The sequence below is a fragment of the Lutjanus erythropterus genome, chromosome 9 (assembly GCF_056507025.1).
Source record: "Lutjanus erythropterus isolate fLutEry1 chromosome 9, fLutEry1.hap2, whole genome shotgun sequence".
NCBI lineage: Eukaryota > Metazoa > Chordata > Actinopteri > Lutjaniformes > Lutjanidae > Lutjanus > Lutjanus erythropterus.
Genome location: NC_139325.1, coordinates 42,553,288 through 42,567,507, shown reverse-complemented (window position 1 = coordinate 42,567,507; position 14,220 = coordinate 42,553,288). Strand labels below are relative to the sequence as shown.

Genomic DNA, 14,220 nt, shown 5'->3' with positions numbered 1-14,220 from the left:
CTGCAGTCTGCAGTGTGACCCAGGCTCCTTTGCAAAGGGTCATGCAGCTGCATTAGTGTGTTACACTACTGCCATGGATAAGTAGGCTATGTAGTTAAATCAGGTTTTTTTTTCTGTTTTTATGACGGCGAATCTGCACAGGGTATTTTATTTTGACGTGACGTCCATCCAACATACACTTGGTGCCCATTTGAAGCAGCACAGAGCAGAGAGCCGCTTCTGGGATGCGCTGCAGAAACTCACTCGTTTAAATTATATTATGGCTTAAAGTTATGCATAATTAGGGGCGAGGCTGCTTTCAGTGACAGGTGGGCGCCTTCACAGGTAGGTAGTCGCTTCCTTCGGCCCACCTCAGCTCCACCTCTTTGTCAGGCCCTGGCAAGATGGGTGAAATGTCCATATTTTCAACAGTTTGTAGCACAAATTAAAACTTTGACCTGATGATGACTAGGTATTTAATAAACTTTAAATAAATTTATAGTATAATGACATACTGCTTTGTGATTTGTGAATTCTCATAAACCTGTTATCATGATATCATGATACATGCAAAGATTTGTGGCACTTTAACTCTGATTTTTTGCATATGATGGTATGTTCTTCAACTATGACAGTCAATAGTGCTCAAGACATTTCATTCAAAACCACAAATGTGCACCTCACTGTGGTGCTGGGAAAAGTCAGTGGATCACCACAGACATTAGAATTAATCATCTGGGAACCATAAACATTTGCACAAATTAAATCCATCGAAAACATTCGGTGAAAACTCTGACCTGCTGCTGGTGCTAAATGAAAATTCTAGTGATTACCAAAGTCTGTTGGCTTCGACTTCTGAAGACCACGAACAAACAGAATTGGACATAAATCCATCCGGTAGATGTTGAGATACTTTAGACCACAGTGGTGGAATTACTGACTCTGTCATAGTACAATTTTGGGGAAAAAAGCAAAAGGCCTTGAGATGATGAATTCAGGTTAACATGTGTAACTTGAAGGCAACACCACTATTGCCAAGAAGAAAGTCAATTCTTCCTAGACACCAAAGGATATGTAGGCCAGACTCTCCACGCTGATCTCAGTACCACCGTGCTGTGCAGATGCTCTGCTGCTCTTCTCTCTCACTGAACAATGGGTGTAATGTGTGTTTACGGTTGTGTGAATTAAACTATTGTCACTACAAGCTTTGCTCGTGCTTCTCTGTGCATCAAAGCTATTTGTGTTTCTGCTGGAGCTGCCGCGTGTGTCATCTCATTGCCGCGTTCGGGATCAATCTACCAAACACGCTAGTCTTTAAAGTAGTGGAGTGGAAAAGAGGAGGTGCTTTATTTTACAGGTTCCCCCGGTTTGTTAATAATCTCCTCCAGGGTTTCTTTAATTGACTTTGTAATTAGGTAGCCTACTAATTACATGGAAAACAGAGGCAACAATATAAGGTAACAGTTTACAACAGTTACAAAGTTACTGGGAGTTACATGCTGCTTCCAGACTTTCTGCTATGCTAAGCTAACTACCTTCTGGCTCCAGCTCAGTACTCAATGCTCAGGTATTGGTACTCAATACCTTTAAGGTATTGATTGAAATAACCTGGTGCTATGTAGTACTGACATTTCTCCAGTCAAAGATACCTGCATTCAATCCTGTCGGTACAGAGATCTTGAAAAAATTACTATTTACATGGATTTGCTTGCAGCCAATCATCTCACACATTAGAAGAACACGTTTTCCAATGAAGAACTCTATTGGAATCAGTATCACTTTAATGGCCTGATTTACTAAGATCTCGAGAGCGCTAAATTGCGTGTGCAGTCTAGTACATTGCACGTTTGGTTTGTGTGCGTTCTGCAGGTGATCAACTAAGAATAACTGCTGAAATGACAGTAGGTGCAAACACTGTGGAGATTATGAAATGCCCTAAGATAATTCTTCATTCTCCAAGCCTGATTGTAATAAAAATAATTATTCATATCGCCCAGAAAGAAACACTTCATCACCGTAAATTCTTCAGCTATATCGCCCAGCCTATCACGAATGTAAAAGGGAGGGCCGGTGAAAATTAATCACATGCATTTGTTTATAAAAGCAGAAGACAGTAGTCAGACACCTCCTCTGGCATATAAGAAACCAATGCACTGTCAGTTGTTAATGGAGAGTTATGTTCTTGACACTAATCGCTGCTTCGACCCACCCATCTGGAGACGATGGAGAGGGCCATCGATTATCCCTCAGTCCCACAGTAAATCTTGAGCAGAGAGGAAAGTGTCAGCAGCGGCACCACAAACCAAAAACAGATCTGTCTAGAAAAACGATGCAGCACAAATGAACCAGCGTTTCCTTGCAGCGCTGAGACCTCAGTGACGAAACAGCTGTGCTTATTGCTGATCTTGACAACATCCGGATCGGGTAGTAAAGGAGGATAGCTGTGCTCTACTGCACCGAAACCTTTTTTTTTTTTTTTTTTTCATTTTTCTTTTTTACAAGATGTTATGCTAATGTATCCGGCACCATTACTCCCAGCTGCAGGGAGAGGCGAGTTGTAACTTGTGACAGGGCTAATCTCTGCGGACAGACCGGAGCACGGCCCAATCAGCAGGGGTAGCGGGCAGAAAATGAGAACACCAAACAGAGCAGCTCCCTTAGCTCCTCCTGGTTTCAAGTGGAGACCCTGTGTGTTAAGCTGTGTGAACGGTGCTGCTTTAAATGGGAATTTCAGCCTCACCTGCAACACAAGACGTCAAGTCACTCTGCTTTTGTTGTGCTGAGTGATGCTGAGAGAACTGAAAGACCCCACGGTCAGTGAACTCACTCATTTAAAGGGATAAGCGCTGCTACTAATGATTATTATTTATTATGTTATTATATTATTTTCTCTATTTTGTCTATAAAATGTCAGAAAGTAGTGACAAAATGGCTTTTATGATTCCCTACAGCCCAACATGACGTATTTAGATAACATGTTATATTAACAAACAGTCCAAAACCCAAGAATTCAGTTTACCATAGATGAGAGCAGCTGATCCTGGTACGTAGCCCTTACATCATGCTGGGTATCGTTCAGAAAATGTTGATACTGATACCAGTACCTTGACTACGATACCGGTTCTTGAAGGCTACTTTTTTATGATACAACTTTTATAAAATCAATTTTAACAAAATTAAAATTACATTGCATATTACAGTACAAAGTTTTAGTTTTATTTTCCAGCTCCTTTCTACACACTCAAAGCTTCATACTATAAAAATATGAACATATTTCCAACAATGTGGTTAAATTGAAGTTGACTGTTTCAGCATGACATGGAGATTTTTTGGATTTTGATTTTTTGGGGGGATTTTTTCCAATAGTATTGAAGCAATTTGATCTGGGTCATCAAAGTATTGAAGTTCAGCGCCCAGCTCGACAAGTCCCGCCCCTTTTTGGGTGAAAGAAGCCCCTCTAATTTGACTGGCGGTAAATGCAAATTCAAAGGTTTCTGCCAATTTCCTGTATTGCTTTTTAGTTATTAGGAGCCCAAACTCTAGAGTCAGTCAGGCAAACAATTATTCTATTATTCTGTTGTTGCTGATCAATGATTGGCGTCATTATGTAGAAAAAAAATCAAGAAATAGAGGTCGATGAGTGTCTTTTCAGTCTGCCTCCATCAAAGCAGACGAACCTAACATCCTCTCCAGGTATGTATTTCTTATATCGCTTTTTATGGCATTAAGACACTTTTTTCTGTTATGCTTCTGCTGACACTGTTTGGCTGTTTTGGTAATTTGTTCTGACTGTAAATTAAATGCATCGCTGTGGAAAAGTGTAACTGCTGACTCTGTTTTGAGATACAAGCCATTATGAGCAGAGAGAAGTATAAAAGTGACTCTGTGCTGTTTACAAAGTTAATTATCAGAGGGTGGATCAGCTCAATTCATGTGAATTATTGATGTTGAAAAACCCCCAGCAGTCTTTTGAGTGGACAAATCCATTCTAAAAGCAGCTGGGGACATATTTGTTTACTGTTAAAACTTTATTTACACCTTCACTGAGAGTCTTTTCTGATTTGCTTCGATCTACAGGCACAGTCGGCACATGGCATTTACTTGAAAACATCATTAACTAACCTGTGATGTGTTTGCCACAGACGTACATCTATTGACTGGCCTGGTGCCGTAGTTTTTCTCTGCAGATGACCTGAAGCCACAGATTTCTTGTTTTTACTGTCTGTTTTTATTCTTTGGGGAAGTAAAGAAAATTGGAAACTGTTTTTTTAAAATCGTTTGACATGTAAAATGCAATGCAGCAGCTTGTATTGTTTTCATCCAAAAGGAGGCGTGGTCATTCAGATAACAGGAAAGTGACGTATCCTTCCTCTCATGTATCATATGTGAGAAAGAAAAGCATCAAATTCCAGAACAGGGAAATATTTCACACCTGAGTTTGAAAATGACTTACATGATAAAAAATGATCAGAATAGTTACCGGTTAATTTTCTGTCACTCGATTGATCTCGCGTCTCTAAAAGGGTTGTCTTGAAGCATGGATTTGGCTTTGCAGAAATCTCTGCACTCTCCACTCCAAAAGTGGAGCAAACATCAATAATTTTTTGTATCAGTTTTCCAAGTCTTTCCTGTGACAAGATTATCCTGCGCTTGAGAGCACCAGACAGGCCTGCAGTACATTTAACCTCTTCCTTCATCACTAATTACAGCATTTTGTGTATGAATGAATGACATCTCCACAAGGATTCATATTAAAAACTTCTAGATTTTGGTTTTCACCATTAAGAAAGTCTGGGGTTCGAATCCTGCAGCTGGCTTGGCTGTTTCTCTCTGAGCGTGTTCTCCTGCCACTGTTTCAGAGGATACACCCAAACGTGCATACGGCTCCAGCAGAAGACTATTCAGGTGTAGAAAATGGATTGATGGATGGATTGCATAAATATAAGCAACGCTGAATTACCACAACACAAAAACAGAACAGAGAATAGATGTTTTCATGTGTCAAATGCATCAAAAGTCTATTCACAACCAGGAGCAAAAAGAAAAACAAAACTGTCAGTGTCTGACAGCTGTTAACCAGAGGAGCTGTTGTATACTGTGCCAAGGTAAAGATGTCAGCATTGCTCTTGCTGCAGGCTGACTCGGGCTAATTAAGAGGCTGAAAGTGTGTCAGGTGTTGAATCACAAACCATAAATCATCCTGCAAATAATCAAAAGGAGCGTCAGTGGTCCTGCAGGTTAGCAACAGTCTGCTCTCCTCACTGCCACCCTTCATGTGAGCTGGATCCACTAACAGCTCTGAAACTGCAATCATGGCTGCCACAGGGACAAGACATCACACACGCCAAGTTGTAAAACGCATCACCTCCAAACACAGAATAGACCATAAACCATCTGTCATTTTCCAGCAGCCCACTCATCCTCATTGTTCCTCTTTCAAACAGGAGTTAAAGGACACGCACGATATCAAACAATGATCCTCTCTGGTCACCCCTGACATAAACCACCGCAAAGCAACACCACAGAGGAAAGCAGGAAAAAAAACTGCTCATCACTCTTTCTCCATCATCACATCCTCCCCGGTGGGTTTCTACAAGGTCATTTGGCGCACGACGCAGGACAGGACACCCTGTTACACTGACACCTCAGAGCTTCCCATCGGATTGTGAAAATTAAATGTAACAGCACATATTCATGACAACTTTTTATTTTACAATCTGTGGGGGGGAGTGTGGATAAGGAAGGACGCCACATTTAAGAGAAAAGGCGGAACAGGCGACAGAGAGGCGCGAGGGCATCGGTGCCAAAACCATTCCTAATTAGACCAATCGATGAGCTGGAAGCCGATCATATGTGATGTTTAATGACATTAAAACACTCGTAAGCTCCTACCCTTCTCCTCCCGCCTCCCCCTCTGAGAGAATCCTCTGCGCTTGGAGGGATGAAGATGATCGCTCTTAACGCACAAGACCTCCCTTCAAGAACAAGAAACACGGACGCTTTTCGCCAAAATTCGCAATAAGAAATTTTCAAAATCACGTCTGAATGCAACATTTCAAAGAATGACCTCCATTTTCTCATCCATAGGTCGACTTACATTCTCCTCCGCCCGGGTTCGGGTTTAGGGGTCATTTCGTGGCGCAGCACAGGCCAATAAACGCGTTTTAATGAGAGATAAATATCGATTTGTATCATAAATGCATGTAAATCTTCCTGTTATCGTGCAGCTGGATGCACAGTAGATAAGCAGCTCAGGAAATTAGGCAATTAATGCATTAAAAGGAAGATTAGGATTAAAATTGCGCATTTAAAGATTCACCTCCTTACCTTTGTGGTGGGAAGGTCGGCGCGTTTTAGGGTGACCGGTGCTCGCTTTTTTCTGTGCAGGGAGTCACCCCGAGTACCTGAAGCAGCAATAAGGTCCTGTGTGCCCCTGTGATGTGAGCTGACGTAGTAGCAGAGAGCTGCACCCTCCTCCCTCCTCTCCTCCGCCCCCTTCACTTACTACACAACATCCCTCTTGGATGGAGACACCGCCCCCTCCTCCACCTCCTCTTCTCCCATCCCTCTTCCAGCAGACACCATCTCTCTCAGGAAGAAGAGGGGGGTTTGCTGGTTTGCATGAAAGCTTGACGCGGTGAGGGTGATTTATTTTACTCTGAGTGGTTCAACCATCGGTGAATCTGAATGTTACAAAGTCGCACTTTACATGGGAGGCGCACAGCCAAGTGGAAATGCGCTCTCTGCGCGCTCATACTCAGTGCGTGTTGGTAGGTTGGACTGTTGCTCCATATGCGCCAAATGGTTGGTGCAATCAACTGTGCAAGACGATCCTCTCCCTGCACGTGCTTGGGCTCGTGCCTATAATTGGCCATGTTTAAAAGAAAAAAATATATATGACGAGGATGCCCCTGGTGGAAAACAACTGAAGCCCCCACGTCCTCTGAAGGATGTGATAGAAATGTCACTGCAGTGTTACAGTCACATACTGAAACCATGAGACAGAAAAAACCTGCAGCCTGTGAAAGCCTTTTCATTAGCAGTGAGAATCATTACAGGCAGTAGGTGATTTGTTCATTTTTAACAGGGGGATGTCCCTGACCCTACAGACCCTTTATGGGCCTACATCACGGCGTTAGCTGGAGACAAAACGAAGGAAAAACAAACAGAGTAATAGATCACATAATCAAGTTAAATGTCATCGTGCTGCGTTGTTGATGCCAGAAAGGAAGTAGTATTTGCACACCAGCTGCCTGTGTCAGTCAGAACAGAGAAAATGAAACAAAGACAACTGTGGTTAAACGTGATAAGATGAAAGTCAAGGAAGTAGTGGTGGAGTCACGCTGTCTGAGGGACAGGGGTGAAAAAAAATAAAAAAAGGCACCAGCGTGTGGAAAGTTGTGATGCATTGATGGTGAAATGGGTCTAAAACCTGGTTTAGACTAGTACAGCTATATTGCAGCCTGCTGTACATGGTGCTGCATTGCATTTTCTCCACTGGAAGAGCAACTTAAAGGGCACTTTATCATGTTTTATCTCCCAGGGACATCCAGGACGCCACTTTTACAGCGTTTCTTCAAACACAGGGGCAACCCCTCACCCCCAAATCCACCAGTGCAAGAAAGGAAATATTCTTAGATCTACTGACACTATTAAACAGAAAAATGCAACTGATGACCTTCTAAATTCATCATCTCTGATAGGTCTGGAACCATGTGACCTTCACATGTGTGGAACACCTCCACTGTGCCTTCAGTGTTTCTTTCAGTCAGTGTTTCTTTCAGTCAGTGTTTCTTTCACTGACACTCCAGCTGTCGTCTAATTGTCATCCGGAGCCGTCAGATCAGATGAGACCTTTCATCTGGCTTCAGGCTTTCAGCTGCAGCCGATTGTCTGTGTGGGTCATCTATTGATCAGCCGACCCGAAAGGCCGCTATCTGCAGGCGGCAGAGCCTCCATCCTCTGTGCAGCTCTGTCTGACTGTGAAGAGTGATGAAACAATGGGACTGTTAAAGTGACAAAGTGACACATTATTAGTGGTGGAAAGATTCATTTGCGTCACTGTATTCCCTGAACGACAGTGTTGCATGGCTGTAATGTTTTATCAGTTTGTTTTGACTTGAATATCGAGTCTTTCGAGAGCTTCAGAGTGTAATGATGAACAGCTCATTGATGTATGTCTATGAAGCACCAAATGACTGCAGTGATGTTACAAAGATCGTGGTTTTTATTGGTTTTAAATCCAGTACTAAAAGGTTCAAATCGATTGGAGAACTGCGTTAAACAGCAGCTATAAATCTGAATTTCTTTTGCATTTTTTATGTTTACTAGTTTATGTTGACACCTGCTACAATTTAATCTTATATCAAACAGCGAGCTTTCATTGAATTTAATTTGTCCTTTATTTGAACAAAGTGGGTCATGCTGAGATTTTTACTTTTTTAAGGGAGCTGTTCAGGGCGTGATCATGTCTTATTCTTGTCAGACAAGTTTCCATCAGTCCATCTGAATTTGGCAAGTAAGCATCCATGGTCATGATAAATAAATGAGTCAGTCACACTCAGGACACAAACATCACGACTTGAGACTTGGACTTGACTGCAGGTGGTTTCAGTTCAGTTTCACATTTTGTTGCTAGTAGCAACAGCTACTGTACTCAGTGTTCAGGAACCCTGAAAGACTTGCAGCAGATTGGTAGCATTTATATGAAGACTTGCAGGGCTGGAAGTAACTAATTACAAATACTCAAGTTACTGTAATTAAGTAGTTGTTTTAGGTACTTGTATACTTTTATGAGCAGATCTTCAACTACTGTACTTTTACTTGTACTTAAGTATGCACTATGTAATGTACTTAGTTACTTTCAAAATCATAACTGAGTGCTGAGAACAATTTGAATCATTAGCTTTTTCATTGGTCGACAAAAATGCACACAATCTGCTTCCTTGGAGAGGCGAGCATGAAATGTAGACAAGATTTGGACAAACAGATGCTGCTATTGAGAATGTATTAAACATCAGCAGTTTTTTAGAAGAATACATTGTACTTTTGGTAATTTGTATTTGTAAGTATTTTTCTAGCAGCAGTGCCTTTACTTGTAATTGAGTAATATTGTGGTAATATGACAGTAGTTGTACTTGAGTAGAGATTTTCAGTACTTATTAAACCACTGAAGACTTGTGATTTGACATGGATTTGCTTTGACATGTATTGAAACTAGACTTGGCCTTCGATCAGCTGACTCTGAATGTGTTACAACATACGGGGTTGTATGTTATTCTCTATATGTCTCTGTTATCTGTTTCATATGTTTTACTATGATGTTCTGATTGAGCAAACAAATAAAGCGTCTTCTCTCAGGGCTCCCTCTCTACACTCTGAACTTTGCAGTGAGTTCATGTACGTTCATGTTTCGTGTGGAGGTTCTTCAGTCGGTGTATCGCCTGCAGTGTGATCGAAGCGCTTGTCTGAAAACAGCTAACTGCAGGGTGGGCCGACCTGTGATCTGACCCCATTGATTTCTGCTCTGTGCAGCTGTGTCTGAGAATATCTGTTCCACTGTCCTTCCCTCCTCTAACCTGAGCACAAACACACAGGATGCTGCAGTGCCGTGTGCCTGACTCTGTCCCTGTGACTAATGTGTCGTGGGCAGGTCAGGGATCTCGCTGTCTGGGGTCAGAAGTCAAGAGATTTCAGCTCTGGGTGGCTAACCTTCCAGCAGGCGGTGATAAGACAGACTGTAGCTTTACTGTACATAAGAGACACCTATAGAGACCTATAGAGGAACAAACAGAAGAGCAGAAAGAGCCGTGTTCTGTGATGAAGTCCCTGCATGTCATGGTCCACATCATGTCTGTCAGGTCTGGGCGAAAAGGCTCTTTATCAAAATAAACTTTATGTTTGTAGCATTTCTTTTACTTCTTGTGCTGTTCAGTGTAGACAGGTGGGTGTTTTTATTTATCCCTGTGGGGAAATTTCAGTCTCACAGCAGCAGAGATATGAGAGGAAAGTACAGTACAATAAAGAAGAATAAAGAATAGAGATAATTGAAATACTAGTACTAAAAGTAGTGTGAGAACAGGCCCATCAAGAAACATAGTAGGTATAGACTAAAGACTGGTTCAGGACCCCCAGGTGGGTCGCGATGGTTTTTCATTTAAAAAAAAAAAAAAGGGTTCTCAGGGAAAAACTGGACTAAATTATATAGAGAGTAAAACAGTGCAGACGGTGCTTTGGACAGTATGCAATAATAATTAAATAAGAAATTAAAGGATGTCAAATGTGCAAGAACAGTGTAAAAACATAATAAGTAGTGCAAAACGTGTAGTTATGTTATTAAGTGTGATATATATATGAAGTAGTTCAAACAGTTGTGACTTATATTTGATTTATAACCAATTAGATCTCGGATGATAAATCAGTTTTGCCAATATTATCAGACAATAATAGCTTATCACCAATATATCATTACTGGCATATATGTTGCCTAATAAGTAACAAGAATCTGTAAGATAGACAAACCAAATGTTTGAGATGTTTTCAAAGCAGTGATGTCATCACATAGTTTGTTCACTGGTTACAGATTTTTCAACTTTAAACTCAGTCAACTCTGTCGCCATTATTACAGATCTTTAGACTGCATTTTTTATTTTGTTTTTTACATCAAGTGTCAATGATCTTAAAATCTTAATTTTCTACAGCAGTGAACTTTTTACATCACGTACCGCCCTAGAAAACATTCAGACAGTTCACACAGGAAACAAGTTCATTCCTAATAATAAGAACTGCTGACACTCTGCCTCTGATCGTGGATGACGGATCTGGTGCTACGTGCACTAATGTGACTTCATAGCAGGCTGATACTGGAACAAAAGTATTACAGACAACAATATCAGATTAAATTATGAGGTGTGTTATTGACCAATATGATAATATAATTTAAAAAATAAGAAAAATATTGGCTAAAGCATGAATGTCTGAATCAGCCTGAGTATCAGGCCAGAAGCAGCCAACACCATGTTGGACTTACCTTTTCTGAAATCGAAGAGTAAATCATCATGTGACATTTTACACTGTATGAAAGAGAAAGAAAGATGTGAGAAGAGAGAGAAGGGAAGATAAGCAACACCTCTCCGTCTTGGTTCCCTGCAGAAGAACCTGTTGATAATCTGACAGAGCAGATGAACGCAGCTGCACACGTTTCCCTGCAGCAGCCGGCAGCTGGAGTCGGCTGAAGCCCTGACACACCAGATTATCATCTGGACAAACCCAAATATACCTCCAGAAACACACTGCAGCTCTGCACTCTGTGAGTCTGTATGTGTGTCTGCAGCTGTTGACTCTAACTGTTTGGGTTTTTTTAAGCATCTTCTTTACCTGCTGTAACAAAAAGCAAGGTCGCGCCTGGCTGACACACAATTTGATTTCCAAACAGGATCAAATTTCCTGGACACAACAACGCAGTCAGGGCCAATTAAAGGATGTTCCTCCGCCGGCCTTCTCCTTATCTGCAGCTGTAAATGCTGTAATGAATCTCAGCAGGAAACAGGAGCTTTATATAGATCTGAAACTGCACAGGCCCTCAGTATTAACCATGATGACTCATTAACCTCCATGAGGGATTTAATGGCAGTGCAACCTTTGACAAATAGAAGTATTCTTAGTCCTGTGGGCCTTTACTGGAGGATATACTGTGTTGGCTGCTGTTAATGATAGTGTATAGTATTTTTTTCCTTTGATGGTAGCAAAATAATTCTTATCTTCAAGTAAAATGTTTGTGCCTCTTGATTTTTCAGTGTAGTTTTTGGACAAATGCATGTCGCCATCTGGTGGTTGATTCAAGGTCGCAGAAATAAAGTCATTGACCAAATAACAGAACTGCTACTTTTCAGCATTAAAGTAAACTCACACTAACAGATATTTTAGAAATGGATCTCCCACAGTCTTTATATGTTTTAAAAAATATTCTAATCCAAAATGTCCTTCTTCTCAAAAATTAAAAAAAAAAAAAACAGTTACAGTTTTGGAGTCCAAACCCTTGAATGATGGGAGAAGAAGGACAAAGACACACCTAAGAGTGTATTTTTAACATACGTGTTTTAATAACAATACATGACATAACTACTCCTATAACAAAGTTTTAATATATTTATTTTAATGAAAATACGTTACATAACTAGCCCAGACAAAAAATATATACATAAATGTGTATTTTTAATATATGTATTTTAATGAAAACATGATATGATAAGCTCAATAAAAGAAAAAATATACACAAATGTGTATTAATAGTATTATCAATACATTTATTTTAATATAAATACATGACATAATTAAACAAACTGTGATATGTGGAAATTAGTGGAAACTGCTGTCCCACAAATCCAAAATAATATTTAAAATAGCAATGAGAGTAATAATAATTTATTGGACTTTAAATTGTGAGGTGGCTGTCGAAAAACCCTAACTTCTAAATTTCAGTTCATGAAAATGATACAGATGTTTAAAAAAAAAAAAAGTAAAATTTTCCATTTTGTTTCTTTTTTAATAATCTTTTTTTTTTTAACTGCTAAAAGATTTTCTTTGTGAAAATGCATTTTCGTGGCTCTACCACAGCTTTGTAAACTGGGCTGAGGCTGATGTTAGCCACGCCCCCTCGTGTTTGACCCGGAAGTGTGTCTGTACCAGGCTGCGTGGTGAGTAGACAGGTGTCATCATTTTGAACTAAATGTGCTTCAAAAGTCTGTAAATCAGGGAGTCAATGAAAGAAATGCATCAAGCACTTATATTCTACACTTTAACAAACTTTCTGCGGTGTTATTTCAGAAAACGTAGTTTTTATTTGTGTAAAACAGTTATGAACTGTGTTAACTCACCGTGTGCTTCTTTGACATTATGCTCAGTTAACTTTTAGCTTGCTTGCAAAAATGTAACGGCTTTTTGTTTGTTTGTTTGTTTGTTTTAAACTGTTTAGCTAACAAATAATGTTTACAGAGCAGCCAAACGTGTTTCATAAATACTCCAACAGAAATGTATTTTTTAATTATTTGTCTAATTTGTTCAAACAATCCTTTCCATTTTGATTGAACGTTAATATTTATTTAACTAAAATTAGTTTTAAAGATTAGATTAAATTAGTCTGTGATGGTGTAACCGTCTGAGTATTACCTGTACAGCTACTAGAAATGTGTAGGGCTGCAACTAATGATTATTTTCAGTATTAATCGATTAATATTTCTTTACCTTAAAATGTCAGAAATTGGTGAAAAATGTTGATCAGTGTTCCCCAAAGTCCAAGATGTCCACAGCCCAGAAATATTCACTTTACTGTCACAGAGGAGTAAAGAAACCAGAAGATATTCACTCTTAATGAAGAAGCTGAAAGCTTTTCCTATTTAAAAATCATTCAAACCAATTAGCTGATTATCAAAATAGTTGGTAAGTTATTTAATAATCAATTAATTGTTGCAGCTCGAGAGATGTGTACCTTGCATTATGCAGCTTACATGTTATAGGAGCTATGAATTAATTCAGAGATATCTGAGATCAGTTCAAGTGTGTGATGATGGCAGTGTTTCCTGACCCTGGTCCTCAGAGACACTGTCCTTCACATGATCAGCTCGTCATCAATCCTCTGCAGAAACCTGACAACAACCTGATCATGTGACTCAGGTGTGTTGGAGCAGAAACATCTGAAACATGCAGGACAGTGTCCTCTGAGGACCAGGGTCAGGAAACACTGGTTTATGGTATTATTTAAGTTGTTGATCATATTGATGATGTGGGCGGGGATGTAAAGTTAATACAGGCACCTGCTCTGTGGTCAGTGAGAGAGACAGGGTGAAGCTGGGTCGCTGTATTTTTTGTTGATCGATGTTTCCTTTGATCACTTTGATTATGATATCAGAAGTTGGTCGTTCTATTTTGTTATTAAAAAGTTAAATGTAATTTTTGTGTGTCAGTGACCTCAGCGGCTCTTTTGTTGTCTGAAGTCACTACACATATAGAATAAGTTTTATTTTAAGATATTTACCAGCCTGACTTTGAACCAGTTCTGTAGAACGGCTCCTGTTCTAAATGACACACATATATATATATACATATATATATATACATATATATATATATATATATATATATATATATATATATATATATATATATATATATATATATGTGTGTGTGTGTGTATAATATTCAAAGCATCCGCAGGATCCAGAGGTGTTGGTCAGATTATTGTGA

General features: G+C 39.7%; 1 protein-coding gene across 1 annotated transcript in view; it reads right to left on the bottom strand.

Moving 5' to 3' along the window:
- The window catches only part of sv2a (synaptic vesicle glycoprotein 2A), a 65,658-nt gene extending 59,205 nt beyond the window's left edge, over positions 1 to 6,453 (bottom strand). The window contains exon 1 of the mRNA XM_084727672.1: positions 6,307 to 6,453. The gene's annotated coding sequence lies outside the window, so the exon portion shown is untranslated. The remainder of the gene's footprint in view (positions 1 to 6,306) is intronic.
- Positions 6,454 to 14,220: the final 7,767 nt, after the last annotated feature.